Source organism: Gracilinanus agilis, chromosome 5 (assembly GCF_016433145.1).
Source record: "Gracilinanus agilis isolate LMUSP501 chromosome 5, AgileGrace, whole genome shotgun sequence".
In the NCBI taxonomy this organism is placed as follows: domain Eukaryota; kingdom Metazoa; phylum Chordata; class Mammalia; order Didelphimorphia; family Didelphidae; genus Gracilinanus; species Gracilinanus agilis.
Genome location: NC_058134.1, coordinates 290,847,018 through 290,866,896, shown reverse-complemented (window position 1 = coordinate 290,866,896; position 19,879 = coordinate 290,847,018). Strand labels below are relative to the sequence as shown.

Sequence of the window (19,879 nt, the reverse complement as noted above, 5' to 3'; positions counted from 1 at the left end):
AGCTAGCTACCCACCACTACACCCCACAACCCACAAAACCCTCCCACTAGCTGCCACAAAGCGGTCCAGTGCTAGCCGAAAACCCAGGCCTGCGCAGACCCCTCCCCTCCGCCTGCCTCACAGCCCCTCCAGCCCGCCAATCATCGCGCCGCCTCGCCACCCGCCGCTGCCGCGATAACAAATCCTAGCGCTTTACTTGGAATGAGCCCGCCCCCAGCTCCCCTGACGTCTCTCTGGTTCTTCCCCAATGAGGAGCATGCCTATCGTTCTCTGCAGCGGAGATTGGTTAAGTTCTACGCAGCTCCCCTCCTCCGGGGGGCAGAACGAAGTGGGTTTGAGGCGCGAGCGCTGAAATTGGGTACCCACTCAGTCTCTCCGGGTCCTCCTCATTCTTGTGTCTTTGGGCTCATTGTTTTTTGCCTTTGACTTTGACTCGTGACCGTCTTATTGCGGGTCACGTGGCCTCACAAAACTGGTCCTGGATATTCTTAACCTGGGATTCATGAGTTGTTTTTTTCTCTTTAAAATATTTTTATGGCAGCTAGATGGCTCAGTGGATTGAAAGCCAGGCCTAGAGATGGGAGATCCTGGGTTCAGATTCGGCCTCACGCACTTCCTAGCTGTGTAACTCTGGGCAAGTCTCTTACTGCTTTTCTGCCTTGGAACTGATACACAGTATGGATCAAGAAGAAAGGCAAGAAGGAGCAGCTGGGTAGCTCAGTGGATTGAGAGTTAGACCTAGAGATGAGAGGTCCTGGGTTCAAATGTGGCCTCAGCTACTTCCCAGCTGTTGCCCACCCTTACCACTCTTCTGCCTTGGAGCCAATACAGAGTATCTCCAAGACAGAAAGTAAGGGGTTTTATGAAGAAGAAAGGCAAGAGTTTTAGAGAAAATAATGATAAAATAAAACATTCTTATTTTTATAACCAGGCACCTAGGTTGTTCAGTGGCTAGAGTGCTGGTCCTGGAGTCAGGAAGATGTAAGTTAAAATCTTACCTCAGACACTTACTAGCAGTATGATCCTGGACAAATTAACCTTTTTGCCACAGTTTTCTCATCTGTTAAAAAATAGTATTTGATCATTATAAAGTGCTTAGCACTGTGATAAATTAGATTAAATCTACACTCTCCATCTTTAGATTTAATCACCAAAGGTGAGAACACCTCTAATTCTGGGAGGTCCATAACCCAGGTGTGCTAGAGTGGATGATGAATCAGAATCAACTGACTGCCCCCTAGGCAGTACTATGAGAAGTGTCTATTGTGATTGGACATGCAAATTAGGAGGGAGGCACAGAAAGTGATGCATTAGTGACCCATTTAAAAGGAGAAGGTGCTCAGTCAGCTGGGGACTTCTGGTGAAGAGGGTGGATGGTGAAGGAGATCTTCTAGCTCTTCTGATCCGTGAAGGTGGTGAGTTTAAAGACTGAATCTTCCAGAACTTCTCTTAAGAAACTTCTTTTAATAAACTCTGTGAATGAATTTTTGCTTCATTCACCTCTGGCCCGCTGACTCTCTGCTGAGGGTTAATTAGATCTACCTGGATTAATTAGAGGATTGTAGTAAATTACCTACTGGGTTAGATTCTTATTTCCTTATTTCCTCTCTCTCTTCTTAATTGTAAATAAACTTCCATAAAAGTCGATTTTGACTTGAGATTATTCTTAATTGAGGATTGATAATAGTTCAATCCTCTGGTGACCATCTTTTAATATATTGAACCCAAAAAAACCCTTTTTCCCCCTTACAGCACATAGTCAGCAGCTATATAAATATTTTTTGAATCCTGCCTGACACTTAGCTGTGTGACACTAGGGAAAGTCATTTGACTTCCCTCAGCCTCGGTTTCCTCATCTATAAGAATGCATTATAAAAAGCACTTATCACAGGATTGCTCTCAGGACCAACCTGTTCAATTTAGGTTTCTTTTGGGATCTGTGTATTTTATTGTATGCTTTAAAAAATATCCCAAGAAAGGTTTAATAAGCTTCACCAGGCTGCCAACGTGTCAAGAACCAAAAAAATTGAGAACCCTTGCCCTAGCTTTAATCCTACAAATCAGGAAATCATAAGGAAATTGAGGCCCAGGAAGGTGGAGTGTCCTTCCTGGTCCCTCAGGTATAAGCAAAGTTTGGACTCCAGTGTTCTGATTCCAGAGGCAGTTCTCTTTCTACTGAATCCATACTGACCTTGAAAAACAAGGTATTGGTTCTATCTCTTGCTAATTTTCTCAGTGATGTTGTGTAAGCCCCTCTGTGTCCCAGTTTCCTCATCTGTAAAAGGAGAAGGTTGTAGAAAATCAAGGGTTTGTGACCAAAGATCCATGCCATGAGGTTGTTTTTATTTTTTTTTTCAAAATGTTTTCATAACTTGAAATATGATTGCTTTCCTTTGTAATCCCATATTTTATTTTATGCATTTAAAAGCATTCCTCTGAGAAGGGATATAGGCTTCACCAGGCTGCAAAAGGGTCCATACCCCAAAAAAGGTTAAGAACCACTGGACTATATGATATCTTTAAAGTTCCTTCCAGTTCAAACATTCTTTCATTGAATTTTTAAAGTATGGTATCTTTAAGGAATGAATGGAGTGTCCCACAGTGAGAAGAACTGAAGTCCCAAATTCTTTCAGAAACTAATATGGTGTTGTGGAAAAAGCACTCTGAATGCACAGCTAGGTGCTTCAGTGGATAGAGAACTGGAAGTGGGAGGTCTTGGGTTTGAATATGGCCTAGCTATGTGACCTTGGACAAATCACTTAACCCCAACTGCATAGCCCTTACTACACCAATATTTTGTCTATACAGTGTCTAAGACAGAAGGTAAGAGTTTAAAAATATATATATAAAGGGGGCAGCTGGGTAGCTCAGTGGATTGAGAGCCAGGCCTAGAGACAGGAGGTCCTAGGTTCAAATCTGGCCTCAGACACTTCCCAGCTGTGTGACCCTGGGCAAGTCACTTGACCCACATTGCCTACCCTTACCACTCTTCCACCTATAAGTCAATACACAGAAGTTAAGGGTTTAAAATTAAAAAAAAAAAAAAATATATATATATATATATATAAAGAACACTGTTCTTTATGCATAAATGGAAATCATTGTTATATAAAAATCTGAGTTTTTCATGTATGACTGGCTCAGTTTAGGTCAGTAGAATAATTTTATTTGGACAATGGCACACTACTATCTTATTGTAGTGTTTATTATACGCTTGGGTATACATAGCAATTAAAAAAGAAATAGTCCTTAATGAGACAATCTTTGTAAAGTGCTTAGTATGTAGTAGACACTTAATAAGTGCTTGTTTCCTTCCTTACTTTAAGAAGTTTATAACCAAACCTAGCCTAGGGAAATTACTCCTTCCATCCTTCTAGGGTTTCAAGGGCAGAATTCTATCTCTGTTCAGTGTATGCAAAATGTAAGGGGGGAAAGGGGTTTCTTGGGTTCAATATATTAAAAGATGGTCGCCAGAGGATTGAACTATCATCAATCCTCAATTAAAAATAATCTCAAGTCAAAATTGACTTTTTGGTGATTTATTTACAATTAGGAAGGTTGAAGGTAGGGAAATTGAGAGAAACTCTGGCCCGGACCAGGTAAGAATTTAGAGGCCCCAGCAAAGGAGTATAGAGGTTAATTAAACAAGGCTACTAGCCACAAGGCCTTTTACAATTAGAGAGCCAAGAGAGGCCTCCTTGAAGGTAGAGCCTCCAGAAATGCCAAGGGAGGAGAAGGGAAGTCAGCCTAACTTACCCACGTGACAATTCAAAGGGGGCAGTCAGAGGTCCCACCAGAGTCTCAGCATTCCAACACTCCTCCATAAACCAGAAGAGGTCCTCACCAGATGCTCTCTTCTACCGAAGACCTCTCACTCACTCAACTCCCTCTTTTTAAAGGGGTCATTTATGTGTCACTTCCTATACCTCCCTCCTAATGTGCATGTCCAAGCACAATAGACACTTCTCATAGTACTGCCTAGGGGGCAGTCAGTTGATTCTGAGACATCATCCACTCTAGCACACCTGGGTTATGGACCTCTCAGAATTAGAGGTGTTCTCACCTTTGGTGATTAAATCTAAAGATGGGCAGTGTAGATGTAATCTAATCATCACACAAAGGATTGTAATCTTCTAGAAAGAGTAGAGAGGATACTCTCTATCTGCAGGCTTTACCCAGCTCCAGCCTGTTGACATTGAAGTGACATAATACTTTAGGAAGATAATTTCAATTTAATTTTCTGGATCTTTCAACCCTGCTCAAGATGCTGCTATTTCCTAGGAAATCATTCATGTCTATGAAAAAATATCAGATGAAACATCTTCCCTGTGTAGCTTGGCTTTCAAACTTTCATCCCTGTGAGATTCTGAAGAGTCACCTGGGCTGCCATAGTCCTTACAATATCAAAAGCAATATTGCCTTCAAATAAGTTTGTGACAAGGCTGACAGCACAGCTTGAGAAATGGGACAAGATATTGTATATGGACATACCACTAGATCCCACCCATTACTTGATTTTAGATTTTACCATGGAAAGAGATTTTTGGTCTACTATTTGATGCCATTCTTTCCATATGGTCAAGAACTTACTAAGGCTTACAAAATTAGGAGTTTTTGGTAAGTTCAACAACATAAACCTGGTTGCTGCTATTATAGCCTTTGCTACTACAACTTAAGTTGGTGAAAGAAAAGCTGAGAGATTTTGGAGACTTGTAGTAGTAAAGATGGGCACCAAGTTGGCATAGGGCCAAGCTTAGAGTCAGAATGACTCATCTTCTTGAGTTCAAATAACTAGATGAGTGACCAAGGCCAAATCACTTCAACCCATTTGCCTCAGTTTCAGAGAAGGAAATGTCAAACTGCTTCTGTATCTCTGCCAAGAAAACTCCAAATGGAGTTTTCTAGAAGAGTCAAACACAACTAAAACAACTCAACAACCACCACAACAAAATAGCGAAGATAGAAAAATGGAACAGAGTTCAAACAGCCCCAAGAACTGTTGTGGCCAGAGAACAATGCTAGATGAGACTAGTCATTGCGTTGGTAAGAGACACAGCCTTGTAAGACTCACAGCCTTGCTGTGAGAAAGCAGCATTCTGAAATCAGACTTATAGCTGCCATGCATCCTCAGGCATTGATGAGAACATACTGAGACATCAATCCCAACCCCAGTATATAATAGTATTTTCTTCATTTGTTTGCAGAGGTGATCTTCTTGATATTGTTCGGTTATTTTCAGGCCTTGTCTGACTCTTCGTGACGCCTTTTATTGGGTTTTCTTGGCAAAGATTCTGGAGCGGTTCACCATTTCCTTTTCCAGCTCATTTTACAGATGAGGAAACTGAAGCAAACAGGGTAAAGTAACTTGCCCAGGTCACACAGCTAGTAGGTTTACAAGGCCAGAAAAGTGAGTTTCCTGATTCCAAGCCTAGTGCTTTATCTACTACATCACCTAACTGCCCCAGAGCTGATCTTAGTAAATTCCAAACAAAATCTCTTCGTTTATGCTTTGGTTCTTCAACCATCTTGAAACAAGATTGTGGTAGGTTAGGTAGATGATTAGATGGAACAGCTTCCTTATACTTTTGCTCTGCAACAATAATACTTTTATTGTTATAAACTTTACTGCATTTCAAAAATCACATGGTCACTAAAAGTCATAATAGTTGATAAATAGAGGTTTCTCAAATGGAGGGTAGAGAGAGCCATATCGAAAATTTCATAATTTTCATCTTTCAGAGTAATATTCTATTACTCTTCTCTTAAACTACAACTTTAATCAGATGTTATTAAATCTGATGCATATTAAAAAACTTCCTTTTGGGCAGCTGGGTAGCTCAGTGGAGTGAGAGTCAGGCCTAGAGACGGGAGGTCCTAGGTTCAAATCTGGCCTCAGCCACTTGCTAGCTGTGTGACCCTGGGCAAGTCACTTGACCCCCATTGCCTACCCTTACCACTCTTCCACTTATGAGACAATACACCAAAGTACAAGGGTTTAAAAAAAAACAACAAAACTTCCTTTTTAGTTTCTCTAGAAATATTAAGAAGTGTTATTTCTCTCTGAAGCTCTTTCCACATTCTTGGAGAAAGTCCCTAAGAAAAGTAAGTGATAAACTGAGGATAAAAAAAAGAAAGAAAGAAAAGAAAAGCCTTTCATTAAGTAAATAGATTAAAGGGTCTTTTCCTTTCCTTATTCACTGAAGGGTCTATCCCCAGAAAGTACCTTTGTCTACTCATTCTGCCTCCCATTCAATCTAGATTCTGGATTGATTTAAATCTATGGCTGGGACCCCATTGATTTCTATACAGAAGTGATCTAGGAAGAATGGAATGGCAACTCAGTTACTCAATTCTAGAAAGTTAATGCATATTATATTTTAAGATATTCCCTCCTTGTTCAAGACTCCTATATATGTTAACTGAAATCTTCTTTGGCACAGAATCATGTCAGAAAGAATAGAGGATTGGGAACAGTTGGGTGGCTCAGTTGATGGCCTAGAGATGGGAGATCTTGGGTTCAAATCTGGCCTCAGACATTTCCTAGTTGTGTGACCCTGGGCAAGTCACTTATCCCCCACTGCCTAGCCCTTACATAGTATTGATTCTATGATGGAAGATGAGGGTTTTTTGTTGTTTTTTTTTAAATATTTTTTTAAGAAGGAATGGAGAATTATGCCAGTTTGGACATAACTCTCTTCAAGCTAAAAATGCTTCAACATAAAATAAGTTAATTTATTTCTGACAGATGTGTCTAACAGTTAGAGTATGATATTCGTATCAATGTTTGTCTTTTTTGACACTAGCCAGCATAATTTTCTAGCATCACTGCTTCCCTTTGTGTAGTTTAGGCTTTGGCAAAGCCAGTGCATGCATACTGGATGACCTCTGATGAAACCACTCATCTGGTGATTTCAGGGCAGTGCCATCTGGTGGCCAAATCACACACTCCACTTCTTGTTTAAGTAATAAGTAAAAACTCCTTGTTTTCCTATAGGCTTGCAGAAATCAGGAAAGCAAGCCAGATCCGGGCAATGGTTACCAATGCAGCACCGGGACCTCCACCAAGTACACACTTAGTCTGTGTCTTTATATGTTACTGCGAAGGGGAGGAAAAAGGGAATTATTTTTTTTTAAATACAGCAAGGGATTTCATTAGGAAAATCTTGTAATTGATAAGAACTGAAAAACCATAATAACATGTTTTACAAAGCAAGGTGATGAAAAGGCTTTCTCTAGAAATTCCTGAAAGCAAGCAATGTAGTACAATGGAAAAAGCACAGGTTCAGGACTGTAAGGGATTCAAACCTTGCCTTTGATGCTGACTATCTTTGTGACCTTGAGCATATCATGTAATCTCGTCTGCAAAATGAGGGGATTGCACTAAATGATCTCTAAGATTCCTTCAACCTCATCCATATCATTTATAATTCTATGGATGCCTAAGTAGAGTCTGTTGAGGACAAAATCTTAATATTATATTCTGTAATTTACATTAATGTCAACTAGAAACAATTTTGTTAATTTAATATTACTCTATATCCAGTCATTTCTAGTTTGGAGAGATGTCCAAATTGTCATGATCCTCCATGCCCTGCAACCTGACTCTGCTCCAAAATGATTTCAGATAATAGTTATGGAAATCTTAAACAAGGAAAAGATTATAATTTTTTAGAAGGCACAAATTTTGAGGCTAATGTTTTTGCTTCCATGATTTCAGTAATCATCTCTGTATAGAAGACTTTCAGATCTATACATCCAGGCCTAACTTTTTTCTTGACCTTCAGTCTTGAGTTTCCAACTATGTATTAGACATCTCAAACTGGATGTCAAACTTGAGATATTTTAAACTTCACCCTAATCCTTCCCCTTTTTAACTTCCCTATTACTATTGAGGGTACCATTATTCTTTCAGGCTCCCAGGTTCACAACTCAGGAATCATCCTTAACTCCTTACTCTTTCTTGCTCCCTATATCCAATCAGCTATCAAATCTGGACATTTCTACTTTGTTAACATCTCTTATATGTCCCCTTCATTCCTCTGACACTACGTGGGTGTGGGCCCTAATCACCTGGACTATTGAAAAGTCTGATGGATGATCTTTCTGCCTCAAATCTCTTCTCACTCACACCACAAATTGATCTTCCTAAAACACTGGTCTGATCATGTCATTCTATTCCCTACCCGCCACCACCAATATTCAATAAATGCCATTGGCTTACTTTGATTTCCATGATCAAATATAAAATTCTCTACTTGGCTTTTGAAGTCCTTCATAACCTGGCCTCTTCCTATCTTCAATTTTCTTACATTTTACTTCATTTAATTTGGTGATCCAATGTTACTAACCTCCTTGCTGTTCTTTCATTAGGCATAGTCACTGGCAGTTTCTCATGCATAAAATATTCTCCCTCCTCATCTCCTTCTCCTGGTTTTCTTCAAGTCTCAGCTAAATCCCACCATCTGCAAGAAGGCTCTCCCAAACTCCCTTAATGCTAAAGTTTTTTCTCTTTTGTTTTTCTTGAATTTATTACATAAATTGGTACAGAGAGACAGAGATAGATAGAGAAATATATTTTTTGTATACATAGTTGTTTGCATGTTGTCTCTCCTATTAAATTGGGAATTCCTTGAAAGCAGGGACTTTTTTTCGTCCCACCCTCAGTACCTAGCACAGTGCTTGGCACATAATAGTAACAAATGCATGTTGACTTCACTAAGTGCACAATAAAATCAACATATTATTTATGTTTTTAAAAAATATGTATTTTTTTCAGTAAGCAAAAATCCTCTTTCTCTTACTCCCTCCCTGACATCCTCCCAATTGAAACAAGAAAACCCCTGTTACAAATAGGAAGAGTCAAGCAAAACAAATTTCCACATTTTTCATGTAACTCCCTACCCTAAATATATATCTCATTATTCACCTCTTTATCAGGTGATGGGTAGCATATTTCACCACTGGTTCTCTGGAATGGTTGTTTATGCCAATCAGAGTTCCTAAATTATTCAATGTATAAGTTGTTCTGTTCATTTCATTCTTCAGTTCATGCAAGTCTTCCCAGCTCTCTCTGAAACCACCACCATAATTTCTTATAGTTCAATAGTTTTCTATCACATTTATATATCATAACCTGTTCAGCCATTCCCCATTTTATGGGTACCCTCTCATTTTTTCATTCTTCACTTTAAAAAGAGCTATAAATATTTCTCTACATCCTTAGCATTTATTCTGCTTAGGACTAATCCCTCTCCCTAGAGTATTCCTTTTCCCCTCTTTCCATTCTTCTCTTAAGATCATTAAGACATAACAGAACCCACTCCCAGGCCTTATCTAATTAATTCCCTACTATGATCCCTAATGATGATAAGAATCAGAGAAAACATGTCTCATGACCTCATATTTGAATGTAAGTAGTTCATTCTTATTTAGTCCCTTATGATTGCTTTTATGATTGCCTTTAACTTTTTTCTGTTTTCTGTGTTTGAACTTGGAAATTTCTACTCAGCTCTGGTCTTTTCATCAAGAATGCTTGAAAGTCCTCTATTTCATTAAAGATCCATTTTTTCCCCTTCTGGCATTATACTCAGTTTTTCTGGATAAGTTTTTTTTTTTTTAAACCCTTACCTTTTATTGGCTCCAAGGGTAGGCAAAGGAGGTTAAGTGACTTGCCCAGGGTCACACAGCTGGGAAGTGTCTGAGGCCGGGTTTGAACGTAGGACCTCCTGTCTCCAGGCCTGGCTCTCACTCCACTGAGCCACCCAGCTGCTTCCTGGATAAGTTATTCTTGATGATGGTATTCATATGATCCAGTGATCCTTAAATTTTCTCTCTTTGGTTTGTTTTCTAGGTCAGCATTTTAATTATTTATTTCCTTCTATTTTTCAGTCTTTTGACTTGGTTTTATAATATTTCTTATTGTCTCATTGAGTTATTGGCTTTTATTTGGTTCACTTTCAGGGAATTTGTTGGTTGGCAAGATTTTGTATCTCTTCTGCCAACCATTAATTCTTTATCCAATTCTTTCTTCCATTGCTGTTATTTCTTTTTCAAATTTTCTTCTACATTCTCATTTAATTGATACTAACATTTTGAAGCCTTTTAACAAGCTCTTGCCTCATCTTTTCCAGGAATTTTAGTTGGGATTATGCCCAAGCTATGTTTTTCTTTTTAAAACCCCTTACCTTCTGTCTTAGAATCAATACTAAGTATTGGTTCCAAGGCTGAAGATGATTAAGGGATAGGCAATTCGGGTTGAAAGACTCGTACAGAGTCACACAGCTAGGTAGTATCTGAGGCCAGATTTGAACCCAGGACCTCCCTGTCTCCAGGCTTGGTTCTGTATCCCCTGAGCTACCTACCTGCTCCCAAGCTATGTTTTTCTTTGAGGCTTTACTTATAGATGTCTTCGCATCATTCTCTTCCAATACATTACTTTCTAAACTGTTCTGTTTCTCTGTGTTAATCTTAAATTTCCTTCTGTTCTCTTCTATGCATTAAAAAAGTTTCTATGGCTTTTCCTCCTTTTACTTTCTTTTTTAAAAAATATTACTATTACTAACTTTTCCTTTTCACCTAAGTATCTTCCCCCCCACACCAAAAAAAAAAAAAAAACAACCCTTATTAAAATAAGTAAAAAAAATCCATAGAGTAGCCATGCTTAAAATGTATGTCACTTCCCTCAAAGAATTCTTATTCAAGTTCATAAATAAACAAAACAAAATAAAAGTAATTAACTAGAGCAATATTACAGTTCAAAATTCTGGGATACAAAGAAAGATAGGACCAATACTGATCTGTGAGAGGCTTAGTTTTCTAAATTATCTGATAAAACTAAATGCTGGGAGGGAGGGAGGAAGTGGTACAGTTAGGTGGCTCAGTGGATTGAGAGCCAGGCCTAGAGACTGGAGGTCCTGGGTTCAAATGTGACCTCAGATCCTTCCTAGTTGTATGACCTTGAGCAAGTCACTTAACCTCCATTGCCTAGAACTTACTACTTTTCTGCCTTGGAAACAATGCATAGTATTATTGATTCTAAGAAAGAAGGTAAAGTTAAAACAATGACAACTAAATTCTGTGTAGTACAGACAAAGGGGCGCAACAAAAGGGCCTTGTTCTCCTAAACTGAAGCCACAGCTAATAATAACTTTACAAAGAATTCCCTAATAGAACAAATGATACTCAGAAGTCCCTGGCTAATTTATATAAACATATATATAGTAGTTCGTCCTGAAAATAACAAAATGTCAAATTAAGTTCAGATTTAATAAAAAAAGTCAAAGAAATATGACTATGTAATATGTAGACATTTTAAAATAAATGTTTTTTCATTTGAAAGATTTAATAAAAATAATACAAAATAATAAGAAAAAATAATACAAAACACTATTTTTAGAAGTAAAAGAGACAAATATTAGAGAGCTATTCACTGTTAATAATTGGGCCATGACCAGGCCTAGAGATGGGAGGTCCTAGGTTCAGATTTGGCCTCAGACATTTCTTAGCTCTGTGAACTTGGGCAAGTCACTTAACCCCTTTTGCCTAGCCCTTACCACTCTTCTGCCTTAGAACCAATACATAGTGTTGTTTCTAAGGTGGAAAGTAAGGGTTTAAAAAAAATTGGGCCATGCCATTATAATAAAAAATGACAACACAGCCTAAATAAATTTATAGATTTAGTACTATATTAATCAAAATACAAAAGAATGCTCCTTTGAATTAGACAAGATCTTTTTAAAATATTTTATTTTTTCCTCAATCATATAAAAAATTATTTTTAACCTTTTAAGTTTCAATCAAATTCTACCCCCTCTCTCTCCCTTCCTGAAAAAGCAAGCATTTCTAATATAGAGTTTACATGTGCAATAATGTAAAACATTTTTTCATATTAGTCATTTATTTTATGGAAGAGAAAATACAAAGAAAAAAATGAAAAAAGAAAGTGAAATATATTTCTCAGTCTGCATTCAGACTCTTAACAGTTCTTTTTCTGGAGGCAGATGGCATTTTTCATCAGGAGTCCTTAGCCTTAAATCACTGTATTGCTAAGAATAAATGTCATTGACAATTTTTCATTATGTGATTGTTCTTACTGTGTACAGCGTTCTCCTGCTTCTGCTTACTTCACTTTGCATCAAATTATATAGTTGTTTCCAAGTTTTTCTGAAATCACCTTTCTCATTATTTCATATAGCAAAATAGTATTCCATTATAATACTATACCACAACTTGTTCAGCTATTCTCCAAGTGATGGACATTCCCTTAATTTCCGAATTGGACAAAATCTTAACAAAATTCATTTGAAAAAATAAAAACCCTAGAATCTCAGGGGAAATAATGAGAAAAGGCACAAATAAAGGAACCTTAGCTTTACCAATACTCAGACAATATTATAAAACAGTATGAATAAATAGATGAATTTTAAAAACATGTATTATTTAGTGTTTATTCTGTGTTCGGGATATAAATAAAAAAAATGAAGGCAGCCCTGTCCTCAAAGACCTTATAGTCTAAATGGGGAAGACCACATATAGAAGAGTGGTGGCCAGGAAGGAAAGTTTCATTCTGGGAAATCACTGGAATGGTGAGCAGAGTCAAAAGCCAAGCAATTGATATGCATTTTGCATGAATGGTATTGTTGATCTGCTTACTGTTCCCAGAGTAAGAGAGGAAACTGTTAGGGGGCAGCTGGGTGGCTCAGTGGATTGAGAGTCAGGCCTAGAGACGGGAGGTCCTAGGTTCAAATCTGGTCTCAGACACTTCCCAGCTGTGTGACCCTGGGCAAGTCACTTGACCCCCATTGCCTAGCCCTCACCACTCTTCTGCCTCAGAGCCAATACACAGTATTGACTCCAAGACGGAAGGTGAGGGTTTAAAAAAAAAAAAAAAAGAGGGGAAACATGTATGGATAAAGCCATTTGCCATCAGTATCAGTAGCATATAAGGAAGATAGTGGGATGCAGCCTTGGTTGTGATAGAGTCTAGGACCAGTGAGATATGGTTAATGAATCCTCACCAATCAGGAGAGCATAGTCCTAGAACAAGGGAACTCATTCAAAACTGTTTGGGATTAAGTTAAAAGAAAACAAAACACAAAAAAGTAAATAAATGGAACAGAGTAAGTAAGCAAGAAACAAAAGTAACCAAAGCAAAGTACTTCAATTACTTATGAATCCAAGAATATAATAAATTCCTGGGGAAAAGGAAGCTTAAAAAAACAACAAATAACTCATGAATTGATGCAACTATTTTGGAAAGCAATTTGGAACAAGAACCAAAAGTCAATAAACTATGGATTCTCTTCAACCCAGTAATACCACTACTATAAAGACTAAAGATGTCAAAGATAAAGAGAAAAGATCCATCCATACAAAAATATTTATAACAGCACTTTTTGTTGTAGTACACAGTTGGAAACAAATTGGTTGCCCATCAACTGAGGAATGGCTGAATAAATTTTGGTATATGAATATAATGGAATTTTATTGTATTGTAAGAAATTATAAAGGGACAATCTGATATCAGCTAAGAAATAGAGTGGTGGATCAATGGAATACATTAGGCAATCAATGCAAGGCAGTTAATGTTCGATAAATCCAAAGATCCAAGATTTTTTGTGAAAAAAACTCACTATTTTACAAAAACTACTGACAAAACTGAAAAGCAGAATGGCAGAAACTAGGCATGCACCAATATCTCATACTGTACACCAGGAAAAAGTCAAAATGAATACTTGATCTAGAAATAAAGGGTGATAGCATAAATAAATCAGAAGAACATGTAAATGTTTACCTGCTAAACTTATAGCTAAGGGAAGACTTTATGACCAAAAAAATAGAGAAAACATTATAAAAAATGAAATAGATCATTTTGATTGAATTATATTAAAAAGGTTTTGTATAAATAAAACCAATGCAACCAAGATTAGAAGGGGAACAACAAATTGCAAAAAAAAAAAATTATAGCAAATATCTCTGACAAAAGCCTCGCTTATCAAAAATTTAAAGAACTGAGCCAAATTTATAAGAATGCAAGACATTCTCCAATAGAAAATGGCCAAAGGACATGGACAGATAGTTCTCAGAGGAAGAAATTAAAACTATCTAAAAACTAAAACTAAAAAAAAATTATGAAAAATGTTCTAAATAATTGTTTATTAGAGAAATGCAAATTAAAACAACTCTGAGATCCCACTTCACACCTATCAGATTGGCTAATCTGGCCAAAACTGAAAATGATAAATGTTGAAGAGAATGTGGAAAAACTGGAACACTAATACACTGTGGAACTGTGCAGTGTTACAACCATTCTGGAGAACAATATGGAACCAGGCTCAAAGGGCCACAAAATTACACATATCCTTTGACCTAGCAATACCATGACTGAGTCTATATTCCAAAGAGATCAGAGATAAGAGAAAAGAGTCTATCTGTACTAAAATGTTTTTTAGCAGTTCTTTTTGTAGTGGCAAAGATTTGGAAACTGAGGGAGTATCCATCACCTGGGAAATGAATGGATGAACAAGTATATAGCTGTAATAGAATACTATTATGCCATATAAAACAATGAATAGGATGAGTTCAGAAAAAGTTGGAAAGATTTATATGAAGTGATACAAAGTTTTTTTTATTTGAATTTTTTAATTTAATTAATTAGTTTAGAATATTTTTCCATGGTTACATGATTCATGTTCTTTCCCTTCCCTCCTTCCACCCCCCTCCCATAGCCAACAAGCAATTCCACTGGGTTTTACATGTATCATTGATCAAGACCTATTTCTATATTATTGATATTTGCACTACGGTGATTGTTTAGCGTCTACATCCCCAATCATATGCCCATCGACCCATGTGATCAAGCAGTTGTTTTTCTTCTGTGTTTCTGCTCCCACAGTTCTTTCTCTGGATGTGGGTAGCATTCAAAAAAGTCCCTCAGAATTGTCCTGGGTCATTGCATTGCTGCTAGTACAGAAGTCCATTACATTCGATTGTGCCACAGTGTATCAATCTCTGTGTACAATGTTCTCCTGGTTCCGCTCCTTTCACTCTGCAGAACTGATGCAAAGTTAAGTGAGCAGAACCAAGAGAACAAAGTATATAGTAACAGAAATATTATACAATGATCAATTGTAAAGGACTAAATCATTATCAGCAAAGCAAATCTCCAAGATAGCCACAAGGGACTCATGATGAAAATACTCTCTACAGCCAAAGAAGGAACTGTTGGAATCTAAGTGCTATCTTCCACGATACTTCCCTAATGAGATGGGGGTTGTGTGATATGTGACTTCTATCATGGCATGAGCAATATGGAACTATGTATTACGTGAAAGTATGGATATAACCTATATAAGACTCTTCACTGCTAGGGGGTGGGAGGAAGAAAACTTGAATTCTAAAATGTCACAAAATAATTGTCAAAAATTGTTTCTATGTATAACAAAAAATAAAAAATATTGGGGTGGGGGAGAAATGACAAAGGGGCCAGATTCAGAGAAACCCAAGAAAAAAATGTTTGAATTCAAGGAGAATAAAGTGAGCAAGAGACAGAATATATTAATAATAATGTAAATGAAAATAACTAAGAAAAAGTTAAGAGCTCTGTTCATTGCCAAGATCTATCATGACTTCAGAATATTGCTAATAAAGTTTGCTTCTTACCTCTTGGCAGAGAATGAGATATAGAATGAGACACACATTTTCAGACATAACCAATGTTTAAATTTGTTTTGCTTAATTATACTTATGTGTTAACAAGAATTTTTTCTATTGGGGAAGGAGTTTAGGGAGGAGTTGGTGAATAACAATAGTGATTAGAAAAAGAGAAAATGATAGAAATAATGCCAATGAGACATTTTTTAAAAGGACACAAAAAAGCAGAAGCAGAAAGGGAGACATAAGCAAGTTGATTTTGTTACTATCATGTTAAATTGAATAGACACTTTAAAGGAACTATGTAATTGAAAGTTCACAGTTTCATATGCAAGTATTCATCCTTTGCTATTCTTTGTATATTTAAATATTCATGCTGGTTAATATTTGCCAAGTTCAGAATAAAAAAATTTTTTTTAATTTAAAATAGGCAGCTGCTAAGAAAACTGGGAAGAAGTTTGGCAGAAATAAGGTTTAAACCAATATCCTTATAACATATACAATAATATGCACATATTCCCCTTGGCCTAGGAGAGGCACCCTCTGCAACAGAGAACCCTCATTCTATACTCGTTTAATCTTACTATTGGAGCCTAATCCCCAAAAAAAGAAATCGGGCATTTCTGTTCTGGCTCAGATACACTCCTTGGCTGAGATAGGGCTGTGCTCTGTCAGAAAGAGCAAAATTTCTTGCCCTTGCATTGCAAAAGAAAGGTCTCTGGGACTTGATTCCGAGGCCTGCTCTCTTCCACTCTTCCAGGTACAGGCTGGCTCCCTTTGGTTCAAGCCTGGTCCGGAAACTGAAAGATATTGTCCTGATATATGACATTACTAACCCTGCTATCGCCATTAGTTACTTAGGCAATGCTGAGATGAAAGGAAAATAATTCTCTGGGTCCCTCAAACTCTTTATCATCTGAGGTTAGTCCAATGAATCATTTCAATTTATTTTTCTGTATTTTTCATGGGCTCCTTTAAGTCTTTATTCTTTTTATTTTCTGGGAGGAATAATATGTAAATGACCTTAGAGGCCATTGAATCCAACCCTCTCATTTTACAAAAGAGTAAACTGAGGCACAGCGGAGAGGTTAAGCCACTTGTCCTGGAACACATAGCTAATAAGCATCTGAGTCAGGATTTGAACACAGGTTTCCTTCCCTCTAAGATCAATGCTTGATCTATATAATTTACCTGCCTATTATTCACTTGTATGAGCTATATACTTAACCTTTATTTATATTTCCCCAGGGTAAAATCCTAGGTTGGGGTCAAAGAGGCAAAAACAGATAATGATCTCTCTGAGTCAGGCTTAAGGACCATTCCATGTAGATACAGCTTCTGATCTCTGACCTGTCCTCAGTAAAGAAAACAGAAGATATCCATGAACTAGACAGCCAGGAATTACCTTTTCAGTTTCTCCTGAGCAAAAACAAGCTATTCATCATCCAAGTCACCATTTTTTTACTCCTAGGGGAAAAAAGGAAAGGAAGAAATTTCATTCCTTGATCCCTTTCCCTTGCTGCATTCTGGTCTGGAAGCCAAGGAGAAGAAAACCCAGGAGAAGAAAAAGGCCAAACTATTTCATAGCTTAATTTCATGGCTCTCAGGGAAAGGACAGTTCTTATGATAAAGAGTCTGTCTTCTTGGACTTTCAGTCACTAGAAAAAAGTCAGCAAGTAAATAGAAATGCTCATTCCATAGGTGCTGCTCTTTAGATGACACTATACTACTTTTTTTTTTTTAACCAACTCAAGGTGCCTCAGAGATATCTCAAATTCTACATGTCCAAAATAGAACTCAGAATCTACCAAACTTCCTTCCTTTCCATCTTTCTCTTCTTCTCATTCATCCTTCTTTTCTCCTCTTTTTCTTCCATCCTTCTTTTCTTTCCTCCCTTCCTTCCTTCCTTCATTCCTTCCTTCTTTCTCTTTCTCTAAAACCTTTACCTTCTGTGGAAGTGCCTGTGGTCAAATTTGAACCCAGGAGCTCCCATTTCCAGCCCTGGCTCTCTATTTACTAAGCCGCCTCACTTTTCCTCCCCATTTCTTTCAAATGCACCACTATTCATCTGTCTCCCAGGTTCGTAATCTCAATGTATTCCTCAATTCTTCAATCTCTCTCACCCAACATATCCAATTAGTTGTCAAGCCTTGTCATTTCTACCTCTGCAACATGTCACACATCCAGCCCTTTCTTTTTACTCACAAAGCTATCATTTTAGATCAAGCCCTCCTCCAGGCTCTCCAAGACTACTTCAAAGACCACCGTATTGGCTGCTCTAACTCATCTCTTTCCATTACAATCCAACCTCCATAACAGTCACCAAGGTTATTTTTCCTTATTCATGGCTATGAGTTTATCACAACCCCTTATTCAGTAAATCGGTGTGTATAGGGTGTTTAGGGAGGGTGAGCATCTCTGGTGTGAAGACCGATGAACCCTTTTTTCTTGGTGTCCACCTTTCACTCAATTCTCCCTTGTGGCTCCAATAAGCTATAGGCTGTGCAGTGGTCACACCCCAGTAAAATCATCATGGCAGATAGGCTAAACAAGGTGAAGAGTGACCAACAAGCCTCAAACCTATAGGTGAGTTAGAGGAATGTCTACACTAAGCATGTGAAGACTTCCTTTGGCAAAATGGGCTGATGAGAACATTCTATTCCAATAGCCAGGAAGGCCACTGGAGCAAATGCTGTGGAGTGCTTAGAGCTTGGTAAGATATTGAAGATGCCAAGGTTATTCATAGCATCCCAGTTCACTACCAGTTGTCCTAGCTTTTGTCTTGCTACTAGACTTTGATGATCATGGAAGACAGAGTACTTTGTATAATTTTGCCTCCCTTAAATCCAATTGACATGTAAGTTAAGATACCTTACTTATGATATCATTGGTCCTGTTCAAAAAAGGATGAACCAGTAAATTTAGTGTCTCTCTCTTTCCTCTAGAATAAAATATAAACTCATTTCTTTGACTTTAGAAGCCCTTCGAACCAGACTCTAAACTATTTTTTCAGTTTCATTATATATTATCCCCCTTCCTTCATTATACCAGGATTCTCTTTATTCTACCCAAGACATTCCATCTCCCATTTCTGTGGCCATCCCCAATTCCCCAATTCCTCCTCACTCATTCCTCATGGAATCCTTTTTATCCTTCAAGCCCAAGCTCAAGTACCACATTTTATACAAAGCCTTTGCTGATCTCTACAAGATGGTTCTGCTTTATTTTGCTCTACATCAGTTCACATAAAATTTCCCATCTTTCTCAAATTCTTTAGGAATTCTTCCTATCGACCTTTAATTTATTACCTTGTCATAACTTTCTATATTCTTATGTATGTACATGTTTCTTTTCCTCTTCACACCTTTTCCCCTTAACCCTGACACTCTATAGAATGGATAGAATGTGTGCTCCTTCAGTATAAGTGTTGTTCTTTTTTTAAAATCTGTAACTCCAGTGCCAAACATAATATCTAATACATACAGGGCACTTAATAAACACCAACTGACTGATTAACAAACCTCATTAGATTGATTATGGAACTCATCTAACATCAGCCTTCTTATACTGATAAAATAACTCAGGTTTTAGGTTGGGAACAGTCAGTGTTAGAAGTACTGCAGGGGGATGAGTGTACTCATGAACAATTTGGTGGAGCTGTCCGGAAAGGTCCAACCATTCTAGATTTCAATTTGACATTATGCAAGAAAAGTGACTAAACTGTTCACAGTCTTTAACCCAGTGATCCCAATACTGAGCAGATAGCCAAAATGAATCAAGGACAGAAAAAAAAAGTCTATTACACTGAAATATTCACAGAGGCAGTTTTGATGATAGCAAAGAACTAGAAACAAAAAGAAGGGCCCATTCATTGGGGGATGACTCCACAATGTCTGGTAGTCAAAAAATAATGAAAATGGATAATTTGCAGAAACATGGGAAGACTTGTATGAAATAATGCAGAATAAAATAAGTAGAACCAAGAGATTATAACAATGCAAATGCCACTAAAAAGAAGTTCAACTGTGTGTAATGGAAAAACCAATGAAGATCCCAGAAAAGAGATAACAAACACATTTCTTCTCTCACAGCCGAGGGATGAGTGACAATGAGTATAAAATATTGGATACACTGTCAGACCTTGTCTCTGTGGTAGATTTTTTTGTTTCAATATTTTTATTTATTACAGAGGAAGAGTTCAATCTGGAGACTGGGATGGGAAATTCCT

At 37.5% G+C, this 19,879-nt stretch overlaps 1 protein-coding gene across 1 annotated transcript in view; it reads right to left on the bottom strand.

Moving 5' to 3' along the window:
* Nucleotides 1-19,879, bottom strand: part of TFCP2 (transcription factor CP2) — a 121,916-nt gene that overhangs the window by 96,764 nt on the left and 5,273 nt on the right. The window lies entirely within an intron of this gene.